General features: G+C 38.0%; 1 protein-coding gene across 8 annotated transcripts in view; it reads left to right on the top strand.

Moving 5' to 3' along the window:
• ZNF385D (zinc finger protein 385D) overlaps positions 1 to 14355 on the top strand; it is a 426940-nt gene that overhangs the window by 49097 nt on the left and 363488 nt on the right. For 2 of the 8 annotated variants that reach the window (XM_065666055.1, XM_065666053.1), the window contains exon 2: positions 1495 to 1599. The exons of 3 other annotated variants lie outside the window; for them this stretch is intronic. The gene's annotated coding sequence lies outside the window, so the exon portion shown is untranslated. Of the gene's footprint in view, positions 1 to 649; positions 739 to 1303; positions 1406 to 1494; positions 1600 to 2787; positions 2803 to 14355 lie in introns of those variants that run through there. 3 more of the 8 variants (XM_065666054.1, XM_065666056.1, XM_065666058.1) reach the window with 3 other exon arrangements.

The following is a 14355-nucleotide window of genomic DNA, read 5'->3' as shown; positions in this document are numbered from 1 at the left end:
CTCTTTGTCAATCGTGGCATCCGAGGAGTTAATGCTTCCCAGATAGCTGAACTGCTGAACTGACTTAAGCTCTTACTCACCAATGGTAACGTGGGGATGGTGATAATCTTGTGGTGCAGGTTGGTAGAGAACTACTGTCTTCTTCAAGCTGACTTTCAGCCCAAAATGCTCAACCGCCTCCGCAAAGCAAGATGTTAAATGCTGCAGAGTTGCTTCTGTGTGAGCAACAAGGGCGGCATCGTCAGCAAAAAACAGTTCACGGACAAGATGATTTAAGGTCTTAGTGTGGGCCTTCAGTCGCCTTAGATTGAATAGGCTACCATCAGTACGATATCAAATATAAATGCCGTTTTGTTCATCGAGGTCTACCGTAGCCCTTTGGAGCATCATGCTGAAGAAGATTGTGAATAAAGTTGGCACGAGAACGCAACCTTGTTTCACACCATTGGTTATTGGGAAGGGCTCAGAGAGTGCATCGCCATATCTGACTTGGCCTTGCTGATCCTCATGTAACAGAATAATCATTTTGAGGAACTTGGGATGACTAATTATTCCAAGATAAGCCACAGGCCTTTTCTACTCACAGTGTCAAAAGCTTTGGTGAGGTCAATGAAAGTTACTTATTATGTTCTCTACACTTTTCTTGCAGTTGTCTGAGAACAAATACCATGTCTGTGGTACTTCTATTAGCTCTGAAACCACACTGACTTCCAGGTAGAAGTTCTTCTGCAATAGCAGGTACTAATCTGTTTAATAGTATTCTTGCAAGAATTTTTCCAGCAATGGAGAGCAGAGTTATGCCTCAGTAGCTTGAGCAGTCTGACTTTGCACCTTTTTTCTTATGCAGAGTGATGACGATTACATCATGAAAATCTGATGGTAATTTACCTTGTTCCCAGCAGCACACAACTAGCTTGTGAAATTTAGCATGAAGTGCTTGGCCTCAGTGCTTCCAGATTTCGGGTGGCATTCCATCGACCCCAGCTGCCTTGCCAGTTTTCACCTGCTGTATAGCCTTAAGAGTCTCTCCCATGGTAGGGGCTATATCCAATTCATTTTTCACCAGATGTTGTAAAATGTGCTAGATTCCTTCGCATTGGACTACACGCTTAGCACTAAAGAGTGTTTGAAAATGTTCAGACCAGCAATTCAGGATGGAAATTTTATCTGTAAGAAGCGTTTGGCCATCTGCACTAAGTAAGGGACTTTGAACCTGAAATGTGGGTCAATACACTGCTTTCAGAGCCTCATAGAATCCTCTGTGGTAACCCAGATCTGCACATAATTGAGTCTTCTCTGCTAGGTTGAGCCACCACTTGTTCTGGATGTCTCGAAGTTTCTGTTGGAGTTTACTGCGTTCAAGACGAAAGGCTCCTTTTCTTACATGGCAAAGTGGCTGAGCGAGGTGTGCTTGATGGGCAGATCTCTTTTTTGTCAGCAATTCCTGGACCTCTTGATTGTTATTGTCAAACCACTCTTTTTTTTTTCTTTAAGGAGAACCCAAAGGATTCTACGGAGGACTGCAGGATGCTGTTTTTAATGTTGCCAAAGCGCTTCAGGAGAAGAATCTATAAGACAGTCTTCAGGCCTAGTTTGAAGGTTAGCCTGAAAGCTGTCCCTCACTGCAGCTATTTGGAGATTATTAACATTGAGCCTTCTCCTTGGAATATGCTCCCTTAGGTTTGGGCTTGAAGTGGAAGTTAAGTTTGCAACGCACAAGGTGGTGGTCTGTTTGACATTCTGCAGTAGGCATCACTTGGGTGTGACAGACATCACGAACATTTCTCTGGCGCACTAAGACATAATCTATGAGGTGCCAATGTTTAGATCGAGGATGCATCCAGGTTGTCTTCTGGCTGTCTTTCTGCTGGAAAATAGTGTTGGTGATGGGAAGCTGCTGCTCTGCACAAAACTCTAGCAAGAGGTGACCATTACTATTGCAGCTACCAACACTGTGCTTGCCTAGTACTCCTTTCCAGGCTTCAAAGTTCTTACCTACTCGGGCGTTGAAGTTACCAAGGATTATGATCTTACCATCTATAGGAACCTTTTAAGTGAGGCGATGCAGGTCAGAGTAGAATTTGTCTTTTTCTGCAGAGGCAGCTTGCAGAGTTGGAGCATATATGCTGAAAAGAACAACATGTTGCTTATTGTGTAGTGGAAGACATAAGGAGACAATACGATCGGCAAATTTTCAAGTTTAGAGATGATAAGAGTTTTTAATCATGAAGCCAACTCCAGAAAGATGACTTTCAGTTTTGGATTTGCCTGACCAGTAGAATGTACAGCCGACATCATGTTCTTTAAGGCTACCTTCCTCATGAAGGTGAACTTCACTAAGAGCAGCAGTATCGATGTTGAGTCGTGACAGTTCTTGGGCAATTAGCACAGAACGGCTCTCTGGACGCCCACTGTTCTCTGTATCAAGCATGGTTCTGATGTTCCAACATGCGAGTGTCAATCTGGACACACCTTTGGAGGCAGGTGTATGCCTTTGTCTCTTTAATCGACCGCAACAGAAGATGCCCGTTGGCCACGGCTAGCCAACCAGGTGGAGGGGGAGATGAGCTGTGGTTAGGCCACCTTTTCTAGGCCTCTCTCCATATGGAGCAAGCAGTGCTGTCCTTGAAAAAAGGCTGCTTGATCATTCAGGATGTTGCCGAGCAAGACTGTCATCTCCTGGGTCAGTCTTGAGTGACCGATGTCCTGAACTGCCTGCATGCAGGGTTGGGTCTGCGACTCCCAGTGCACCTTATCACCTGCTGTTTCGTCCCTCGCCTGTCACTACAGGGCTTTGCAAGTGTGAGTAAACCCTTTGGGCCCGCGCAGTGGATTTTTTAGGTGAGGCACAGAGTGCGGAGAACTGGCCCCACCCTTTAAAGCTGAGGTTTAACTGCCAGGGCCTAGCGAGCTTGGACGGTGACAGCAAAGTCCTTAGGTCATAGATTTTGTTAGAGTGGCCTTCTCTTAGACGGATGGCCTTACAAGGCTAAACGAGCTCCATCTGCTCGGGTTCAAAGTTAGAGTTGTCCTTCTCCTACGATGGTTACCCAAAGGCTAGTGAGCCCATCCTGCCCATGGACACACTTTGTCTGACCCTTCAGTTGAGACCTGTCTGGCATGGGAGACCCTACCGGAGGCATATGCCACCACCAGCATAGCTCCCAACCTCACAAGGGCGTGCAAGCTCTTTCCCCAAGACAAGGGGGTGTCCGTGAAAGACTAAGAATAAGCTGCATTATGATACTTTTAGTACTTTGGTAATATATTATTTACATATCACTGACATAAGTACTGTGTGGAACTCCGTTATTGACACCTACACAGCAGCATTTCTTCAGTCTTTTTATGTTCATGCTGTCTGCATATTGTGTGTTTAGGTAGTGTTATTGGTATGTGAATCAGAGATATTTTATGATGCAATGCATTGTTCCTCTATACTGCATGTATTTTTTGAGTCTGTCTTCATATGCGCCCCTCCTTCCTTTATTCTTACAGAAAAATTTCTTCATTATCTGTCATATCATTAACTATTACATTTTCCAGGAAAGTATCTTTGGGGTATTCTTGTATTATCCTTGTACAAAGTATCTCCTATAACTTGTTCATTAGTGGTTTTTCCTGTATTATTCCATGAAACTTTGCCAGTAAAAAGAAATTCTGCTTGTCTCAGTCATGAGTATCATCACAAAATTAATCAAGATTAATCATATGAACGAGAAAAGAGCATATTTGACTTGTGTTACTCCACAAGTAAGTGAAAATAAGCCAGCTGTCAAATTTTAGTGTCTTCTTCCGGAACCATGAAAGTGTGTTCTTGTGGTGTTGTCTAAAGCTGTGTAGTATCTTATCCTTTTAGAGATGAATGTCCACTACTGGTGTTTAAAAAAGCCAAGCAATGTCAGGAATTACTAGGAAGAAATAGAAAATAAACCAGAACATCATTACGACACTGAATGATTCCATGGTGTGCCTGTGTGTTCAGTATTAGGGTCAGTTCTGGTCTCCATCTTTCAAAACACATGCAGTAGAAATGGGGTAGATTCTAAAGAGGTGATCAAGTATGATCAAGGGTATGCAATGACTTCTGTGCAAAGAGAGACTGAATTGGCTTGGCCTGTTTATCCCCCAAAAGAAGGAGCTTACTTTAGAACATTATAAAATTGTAAGTGGCATGGAGAAAATGAATAGGGGAGAAAGAAATATTCACTGTCATGTCTAAGAAAAGAACAAGAGGGAATAAATGAAACTAGCAAGAGCTGGCGTAAAGCAAACAAAAAGAACTACAGTCCATAGGCTCCTTGCTGCACAAGGCTGTAGATAGTAACATTTGACATGGGCTTAAGGTACGATTGGAGAGTTTCAAAGAAAAGAAGTCCATGAAGTACTCTTTTAAAACAAATATAAAGCCCACGCAAAAACAAACAATGAAGCAAAAAAAAAAAAAAAAAAAAAAGAAAAAAAAAGAAAAAAAAGCACCCTTAAAAGAAACCCCTGCAATTTCAACTTTGAAAATCCACAAACTGTTGGAGACTAAGAGGATATTCAAGGTGTATGTGCTAGGTACTTGCTCTATTTTGAAACTCTTCTATATGTCCAGTCAACTTCTGTTGTTTCAGACATGCTGGATGGAATTGTATTCTCTCTTATACTCTTGTGATCTAGAGCAGATTAGCAGATAGAAGAAAATTGTTTTTCCACAGGTTTTATTTTAAAATGATACTTTGTGGAGTGTTTGTGTATATACATATCCAAAGATACCTAAAAATATGTCCATCACAACCAAATGTTACTCCACACACTTTAGTTTAAAGTCATATGCCAGGATAGGAATTTGGTTTCCCAAATTTTGCACCTGTAACAGTGATAAAATTCTTTATACTCAAATGAAAAGATGCAGAAATCTATTTGGGGCATCATGGCATTTGTTTTAAGGCTTTATGATTTAATTTTGTAGAAGTATAATTTGAAGTAAAACCTAGATATTTGATGGTATATTTCAAAGGCTATGTTCTTTGAAAATACAAGTGGTTCCACCTATTCCATTGGTATAACCCCTGCTTTTAAGTAGCACTTGCTGGAAAAGCTAAATAGTAGAATTTTTTATTTTCTTCTTTTTGTGGCATGCTCTGTCACTAGACTTTAGCACTTACATTTCTTGTCTGGAAGACAAGAAAGCTTTATCTTTCAGATTGCACCAGCAGTGTCATACAGGCATGTAGCAAGGAAACCCTGAAGATCTTACGGTTATTTTCTTAAGGGCAATGCTCAGAAAATCATTTTGGTGGTGCTGGAAATGTGCCGGTATGAGCAACACAATCCAGGATGTACTTGAAACTGGCCACTTTGCAGAGCTTCAGTGCAAGGACCATTTATCAGATAGTCAGCCCAGCAGGTTGTGCAAACAACACAGTCTCCCAGTCACCTTCTAGTGATAATAAAAGGGTATGAATGCATTGTACTTTGTACATTGTGTACTGTGAAAAGCGTTAGGATTCTGCATGATTTATTGAAACAGTTGTATTGAAATAATCATTGCAAATTTTAAAAGAAGAACAGTATCTCATTATATTTTAAGATGAAAATTTGTCAGTGGGTCCTGCTTGTGCATTTCAGTTATTTATAAATTCCCACTGTCTTCAGCTATGCACATATAAATCATTTTTGCTATAAAAAGGACCAACCAATTCCTTCCCAAGAGGCTTTTGCATGGTAGAAAGCAAAATAAAAATAAAAATAAAAAAATCCCTTATAATACAGATCTGTGATATTGTGTAACTTAAATTTCTCTTGCTGCTTGACATTTACTTACCCAGAGTGTATCTCAGAGAATGGTTTGTCATTGTGGTGACATTTTTTTTTTTAATAAACATGAGTGTGTTAAATGCAAATAACTACATTAGTGTGACATTATTACTGGAATTTACACACATAAAGTCAGGAATTTCAGAATAATGATTCCCACAGCTATCATAACTTGACTCATTTCTTACGTGAGGTGTACTATGTTTCTGTTACCCTCTGTAAGCATTTGTGTCTTGTTAAACACTGAATATTGTTTCTGTGGTTGGACCACTGCCTTTCCCATATGCAGCTTTGGATTTTGCTAAGGTGGTAATTGTGTTATTATTTCCTCAGCAGTAGTTTAATGTCAGTGAAATAAATACAACGAGAATCCAATGCCCTTCAGTCTGAAACATCTCTCTTTCCTCAGAGATTATTTTAACCTGAATGGGACAGTGTCAGGGAGTGAAACTGTGCAGGAGTCCTGGCTAAGGGATGTTGACTCATCAGACCTTCAGTGCAGACTAAGCAGAATGAAATAATTTCGGCTTTTGTTTGGTTTGTTGGGGTTTGGGGTTCTTTTTAACCCCAGGGCATGTTTTGACTGGGCATAGTTCACCTTTATGTAAGCATAAAATATCTCTACTATAACTTTTCTGTTAGATTGTTGTAGCATATTCCAGTAATGGGTTTTCAGTTGATGCAGTGACATTATTTTCTTAGGTGAGATCAATTAACAAAACATGCAAATGCTCTGGAGTTAATTTAATTGAATCTAAATGAACAGTTATGCCAGATTATCTATATTGGCAGGAGGATATGAATCTTTTCCTCAGAAAAGCTGTATCGGAAATCTTTTCAGCCAGTGTTACTACCAAATCTTTGAAATACCAGTTTGAGTTTATACATAGCTTGCTTGGGAGGGAACTGCAGGTTTGGGAAGAGAGGTATCGACATGCTCAGAACTTTTTCTTAGAGCAGTGGGAACTGTTTGGAAATAGGATACAGTCAGCACAAAGTGGGTAACTGCAGGAACAGCAGTTTCTTTATGCTTAAGTGAAATATGTTTTTTCCTTACTTGGCTAAAGTAAATAAAAAAGAAATGCATTAAATGCACGAAACATGGTATATTTTCACTCTTGTAGGGTTTTTTTAGAAATAAATATCCTTCTAATTGGCAAAGGACACAGTGTCGCTCTGTAATAAGAATGTCATTTTAAGGGCAGGCCCTACAAGACAAAAAATCCTTTAATGCTATTATTAGGAAGTCTTGTAGCTAGGAACAGAGGGCAGGGTTGTCAGGCAGTCAGCAAGTGTCTGCAGCTGAATTGTTACAGTGGATACCTAGAAATCTGGCATCAATTGTATAGATTAGCCCTACACCCTGCAGTATTTAGGCCGTTCAAGGTGGCATCTCCACAGGCTTTTCTGCAGGACAGCTGGCAAAGAAATGTTTTGGTTTCCTATCTGAAACTAGGCATTTTTCATTGTTCTGCTTTTTTGCCCTGTTTTAGTTTTAATGTCTATGAATACTGTAGGCTTTTGTGTATGCACTTGAAGTCAGTTTGCTCAGTTAATCAAATGGCTATTAAAATCTAATTGTCCTGGTACTTTGTGTACATGTATTTGTAAAAAATATCCGAGTGCATGGTGAATGATGCTCTTTAATGTGTTTCACGTATGTTGAAAACAAACAAAAGGAACTTAATTCACTTGGAGGATGCCTAATAAATTCTTGAGCTAAGACATTTTACCCTATGAGTGATTTTTCTTTTAATGATTTATGGCAGTGACTTATATGGAAGTGACTTATTTGAAATTTCTTTCACCTTAATGACTTCTGTTGGTGGAACAAAGCTCCAGCGTCATCAGCATTCTGTGCCTAAACCTGCCATCTGCTGAGGAGCTGCCAGGTACATTAACTCTTGTCAACTTAACAGAGATTTGTTGTAAGAGAAGCTGCCTTCTTTTTAAGAAGTTCAGACTGAGCCTTAACACTTAATCTAAATACTGAATCTACAGGGATTTTTCGGGAGGTAATTTTGAATATTTATCAGTTGATTAAAGTAGCTCCCTGTGTCAGTTTCAGTCATGAATTGGCCTTATATGTGTTGGAGTCAGTTTATCATGCTGATGGATATTAGGGTGCAACTGAGTGTTTTTCACATAAATTGGAAGAACAGTTTGGTAATCCCCTTTTACAAGCTGTAACAAAATCCCTCAGAGTAGCTCTGCAAACATGTCCATCTAATGCAGTAGCACTAAGCAGCTAAAGGTTAAATACCATTTTCACCTTCTGTTTTTAAGGTAGGCTGTCAGCTGTGTCAGAACTGTTGTGTGATGCAAGCTTATTTAAATATAAATAGGCATCATAGGTAATGAAATTTCAAGTGAGTAAAAAATGTAATGACTTGGATATTCATCTGTTTGTTGACTATAAACAGAAGCACTGATTGTAGCAAATAGTAAGTTATTTTGAATTTGTCATACTGAAATGAGAAGTACGTTTCATTTTTGAAAATATAATCACAGCAGTGATGAGCTTCTGTGCCATGCTCCAAGTACATTGTGCTTGGAGTTTTAGCAAGCAACAGGTCTGACTATTGCTTTTTGCCACCTTTGCCTCTTTTTGCTGTAAGCTCTTCCAGTAAATCGTGTATAGTTTGCCCTGAAAGACTAGGCTTCGACACTTCCCTGAATTTGAGTTTCCTTTCTGAAAAGATAATCTGTTTCACTGGGTTCTAAATAATACTTTAATACACAAGTATAAAGTTTGATATAAGTACAGGAAGGTACCTTCAGCTTGGAAGCAAATAAAAAATATTTTTTTTTGTCTTCTGTATACATCTGTAAAATTAGTTACTTTGTGATTAAGTAATTAATTAAAAGAAGAATCTCATTTGAAAATAATGCATGGAAGTTGTGCTAAATTTTTGGACTTACAGTGTGAATTCTAATTTCCAGGTGTTTCTCTTCACATTTCTTTTATGAGCTGTTGCCATCAATTTAGAATCTGGAAGATTGACCATATCATAATCATGTTTCCATCTGCATTAACTTCATCAACACGCTTAGCTGCCAGTTCTTGTTTCGTTAGATAAATTGGCAGTTTCGTATAGCTTGATGTGGTTTATCTGACACATAATTTGGATAATTTGTGAGTTTTTCTCCTTTTAATCTTGGAAAGCTGGTGATTGGAAGGGCACGTTGGAAAAGGTTTCATTAGCGTTTAACTGCTCGATGTCTGGCATGTTGATTTGCATTTGTGTGCATATCCAGTCCCATGGTGTGTAGAGGGGGATTTCTGGAAAAACATTGCTGGCTGCTTCCTCCTCCTTTAATTTCCTATTTTCTGGCATTTCTGGGGCTTCAGTGTGTATTTTGTCCTTTCACAAGTGCAAGTTCTGATGCGCAGAGTTTAGAATTAGGAAAGGTAACCATCCATATCCTATGCATACTGGACTTCTTCAGGAAAGCCTTTTTATAATGTTTTGGGGTTTTACAGATAAACACAGCATTTCTGTGCCCTCATTTTTCCAGTTTCTAGGTTTTGCCATTCTTCAAATTCCTGTTTGGCTTCTGTAAATTCATGATAACCACATTGGTAACTCCAGAGATACATGATTAAGATTTTACTTATCATATATGAAGATGGAAAATAAAGCTATTTAGTTTTTCCACTGTTCTTGTTGGAAAATGCAGAGTTCTTTAATTTTACATAGTATTAAAAGTTGCATTAATACTGTCTTTTTTATTTTTTTTATCTCTTCTCTGTACATTTTTTGATTTGTACTGTCTGTAGTTCTTAAGTGTTGTTGTTGTTATTGTTTTCTTTTTTGTACTCTGAGGATTCCATGGGAGTTAGTATCAGAAAGGTCATTCAGGTTTTTATACTACTGTGATCTGAATATTGGATATTAGCAAATTTTGTTTTTACCATTTTCATGTTTTCCGTTTATATGTTTAAACGTGAATGATCTTTGCCAATTTTGATAGAAGGAAAGGTTAAAACTGTTCGGCAGAAAGTTTCAGAAGTAACTATCTTATTCTTAGATTCGAAGCTCTTTACGTGTTTCTGAGCAATAATCAAGAAGCAGTAGATAGGAAGTTGATAGGGCAGTGGGGAGCCTTCAGAGGGTATAAAACCTTTTATCAAAAATTTATAATTTTGATAGATTTGCTTAGTAAAAAATGACAAACCAGATCCATAGCATTCATGAAGGTTCTCCATATTTCTGTGCTGACTTGTCCTCCAGCCCATATTGTAGACCTGAATCTTCTGCTGACTAAAACTTTTAATAATTGTATCTTTTTCAGTGAATATTCGGAAAAAATGAGATTTTTTTTTTTTTAATGCACTGATTTATAGATATTTGCACAGTGAATTTCCAGATATTAATTTCATTTAAATGAGAGTTAAATATTGCATCTTTTCTGTATTGCAATACCAGCTACCTTAGAAAATCTTCCTTCGTAGAAAATCTTCTTTGTAATGGGCAATACATGGTTTAGACAAAGAAAGGAAATGCAGACACAGAGAAACATTTACTGGTTAAAATTCATAGTGGATAAAACTTAAATTTTCTTGTATACACTCTCACTCTTGTTTTCCTCTCCTTCTCCTCTTATCCCCTGTGAAATCCCTGAATTACGAATTTTAATATAGTGCTGTGGAACTGTTCTGGTGTGTGTGTGATTGTTTGGTTGGTTGGTTTTGTTTTTGCTTGTTTTTTTTTTCCCTTTTATTTTTAATGAATGTTTATATATGAAGGAAGCAAGTATTCCTTTGCAAGTGTTGGCCTTCTTTATTCGCAAATGGTGATGGAGACCTATATATAGACATATTTTAGAGAAGACTGATCCAAGGAGGTGCCTTTACATCTATGCCCGTTCCTCTTCAGGCCAGCTTTGGGGTTGCTGACCACAGAAAGCTGCCATAGTCTTTATGAATCTTTGAAATCATGATTATTTGAAGTAGGATTAGGAAGAGGAAGAGAAGGGTCAAATTGAGAACTGCATCGTTTTCTGTAGCTCGGTTCTTAAGATACATGAAATGTATTTACCTCTTTCTGTTCTTTTCTGGTGGCATTGCTTTCCCCTCAGATCAGTAATTTGCAGCCATTGCATGACTACACTTGGCAGTTTCATGTGTTGAACAGGATGCGGCCTTCTGCTTAGGCAAAAAGGGGATTTCAAAATTGCCTTGAAAATTCAACCAAATTGAGTAAGTGATTGTATTGTTCAGACAGGTAATAGTGAATCTGCTTTATTGAGCTGGTTCTTATCTGTCTTCTCCCTCCTTTTGCCCCCCTTATCTTTTAGGATAAAGAGACTGAGTGCCATTCAGTTGGTCTGGAATGGTTACAGCTGTGAGATAATATTGGCTCTTCAGTTTGTTTGCTGAGTAAGGCAGTATTATACTTGGAGATGTGCTTTACCTATCTGTATCACTCAAATGGTGTGTGAGTGAAGAGGCATGTAATTGATTTAGAAAGGATGCCTTTTCAAATGCAGCTATATATTTTTCATTAACAATAAATAAATGAAAATGAATGAATTTTGTTCTATATTGTATTATTCTCTTTAGCATCATAAGCTTACTTTCAGGTATTCTTTATTTCTGAGTATGCAGATTTTTGCAGCCAAACAATATACTGGGAACCTACTCAATTTATATGTGCCTCTAGGAAGGACAGGTTTTTGAGACTTTATTTTGAAGCAAAAGTTTTGTGCGTTTTTTGCCAAGATGTTTAAAGGTTTGATGTGATTCAGTTTGATTTACTAGACTTATATTTAGATGTTTCCATTGTTTGCATTCTGCAACTAAAGCAGTTTATCACAAAAATCTGTCTTGGTGTTCTCAACATAAGAATGATAATCTTCCCAATTGCTCTCCTGACTTGTCAATGTGTGCAGTCTGAAAATGTTCTCAGACATGATATCTGGTGTGATGATATTTCATAAGACAGAAAGTTTGAGTTGTTGGCCAGAGAAAGAGTAATGCTTAACACATGCTATTCGTGCAAGCATGTGACCATCTTGCTGTACTTCTTCCCTCCTTCCCTCCCTCAAGCCCTGAAGAAATGTGCAGAACTAATTACAAAGTTTAATCCTTCAAAGACTGGGCCCAATTCTTGGATATATGGTACCTTGTTAGAGTGTAATTGGTTTGAACATAATAGTAGAGCAGTGTACTGTGAACATGGTATTTAGTGGCCAAGTCTTTTGCAAAGATTTTTTTTTTCCTTTTTGGAAAGAAACCCCCCTCCAAAACAGAACCCCCCAACCAAACTCCAAACACATGGATTTTTCATATCTCATGTGTACTACTTAGACTACTACTTAGATCTCGGGGAATTCATGAATATTTTGGCCTTTTTTCTTTACTTTTTTAGACTGAAGGATAGTACACAAGGATGATACCATGGATACTAAATTGGTTTTTATCATAAATCTGTGAAGACACAGTAACTTTTTTTTCCCAGCTCTTCTGTTATTATGGAGATGTTTTCCAAAACCAATTCTTTTGCTCATCCTAGAGGGTTGTTTGGCTCTTTTAAAGCTGTATTCAGTGCTTCATATAAAGTGAAGTTACTTGGAATAGATTTTGATGCTTATCTCCTGCAACAGACCTCATAAGTCAACTGTTCAGACTGACGTTACTTGGCTTGTTTAGCTTGGAGAAGATGACCTCATTGTGGTCTAAAGTTCCTCATAGTGGCAGTGAAGGGCAAGGTGCTGATATCCTTCTCTGGTGACCAGTGACAGAACGTGAGGAAACTCAATCAGACTCTGTCAGGGGAAATTTAAATGGGACATTAGGAAGAGGTTTTTCACTGAGAAAATGGTTGATCACTGGAACAGGCTCCCCAGGGAAGTAGTCATGGCACCAAGCCTGTCAGAGGTGTCTGGACAATGCCCTTAGTCATATGGTTTAGTTTTAAGTAGTCCTGTGAAGAGCAGGGAGTTGGACTTAATGATCCCTATGGGTCCTTTCTAACTTGAGATAGTCTACAATTCTATGATTCAAGTTTGCATAGAAATGGAGGGTGACAGCAGCCATTAATATTCTGCTAATGACAAAGTGGCAATACTGAGCATATTCTAATGTAACATTTTTGCAAACTGAGAATCTAAGAAAGGACAGATAAGTTAATAACAAAAGAAATTTTGTAAACACTGATCAATATTAGCTTTTCTTTAAGAAAACAAGTCTGAAGTGCAAATGTAAAGTAAATTAAATATTTTCAATGAATGCTTCTTTGCTCATTAAATCTGGAGAGAATTAATATTTTGTGCATTTTAATTTAAACTGATGTAGCTGCTCAGAGAAACTTTTTGACAGGAATTCTATTCCATGGTTGTTTATCATCCTCATTGTAGAACATCTGTCTGCCTTAAATCTACTGTACTTGTCTGTGAAAATGTCACTGCAAATGGATTCTTCTTAATAGCTAGGATACCTGTAATTACTGTATCTAGCTTTAATATAAATGCTTTATGTACTCCATGTGTCTTCTGCAAAGTAATGTGATTTATTGAAATGTACCAGAGTCTAAAAGCAGGTTTGAAAGTACATTTTACTCCATTTCCAAAATATCTTATTTCCTAGTTGTCTTCAGAGTAATTTCTCTGTGGTAAGTCCCTCATAAAAACAGATTAGGAGCAGAATCGTATAATTTTGGAACACTGGATGGGGTTCAGTTATATTGATGTAAGTCCTGATAATCAAACGAGCTACTATATACCTGCAAAGTGTTCTGCAGTTCAGAGAATCAGAGGATGTCTGAGGTTGGAAGGCTTCCACTACCACCCTACAATTAGGTATTTATAAAAATTGATAAGATCCCCCCCTGAGCTTTCTCTTCTAGGTTTATTTTGTGTTTACCTATTGTTCATCTGTGGGCACTTTTCATACACTTATGTTTCGCTGCTTTATAGTGGTATGTGGAGATCTGAAGGGTTATTTTTGGAAACTTTCTCATGGGATATATTACGTAAATCTAAATCCTGAATTGACAGGTAACAACATGTTCAGGTTGCTTTAAGCATAAATTGATGAATAGTGACAAGAATAAATAGCGATATTGGGTAAAAATACTGAAATCGTTCTAACTGAAAAAAGAAAGCCCAAAGCATAAAGGAGCTGTCTGGCTGTCAGAGATTGAACTTTAATCCTGAAATCACTTCCAGAAGACTGTTTCTGTTGTATTTACAGGAATGATGTGATGCTGAATGAGCCATAGAATGGGTTCCTTTTAAATTACCAGATCAGTGGTAGCCCTGCCTACTCTCCACTGAGGTTCATTAGATCACTCTTTAAGTTAAGAAGTGTTGAAGTGAAAACAATGCCAAAGAGAAAGATCTGTTACCAGTTATTTGAGATGATCAAATGCAGTTCAGGTTTGTACAACTTCTTCATTAGAAGCCCGTTCTGCCAAACTTGGAACTCATTTGTATAGAAAGCATAATCAATAACAAAAGGGATTTTTTTTTTTTTCCTTGCACTCAAAGGATGTGTGCCTTACCAAGAGCATCAGGAGTAGTTTCAAGGTCCCATCTTTAAAAGTA

The sequence above is a fragment of the Lathamus discolor genome, chromosome 2 (genome assembly GCF_037157495.1).
Source record: "Lathamus discolor isolate bLatDis1 chromosome 2, bLatDis1.hap1, whole genome shotgun sequence".
NCBI lineage: Eukaryota > Metazoa > Chordata > Aves > Psittaciformes > Psittacidae > Lathamus > Lathamus discolor.
The sequence above is the reverse complement of the archived record's forward strand: the minus strand, read 5'-3'. Positions and strand labels throughout refer to the sequence as shown.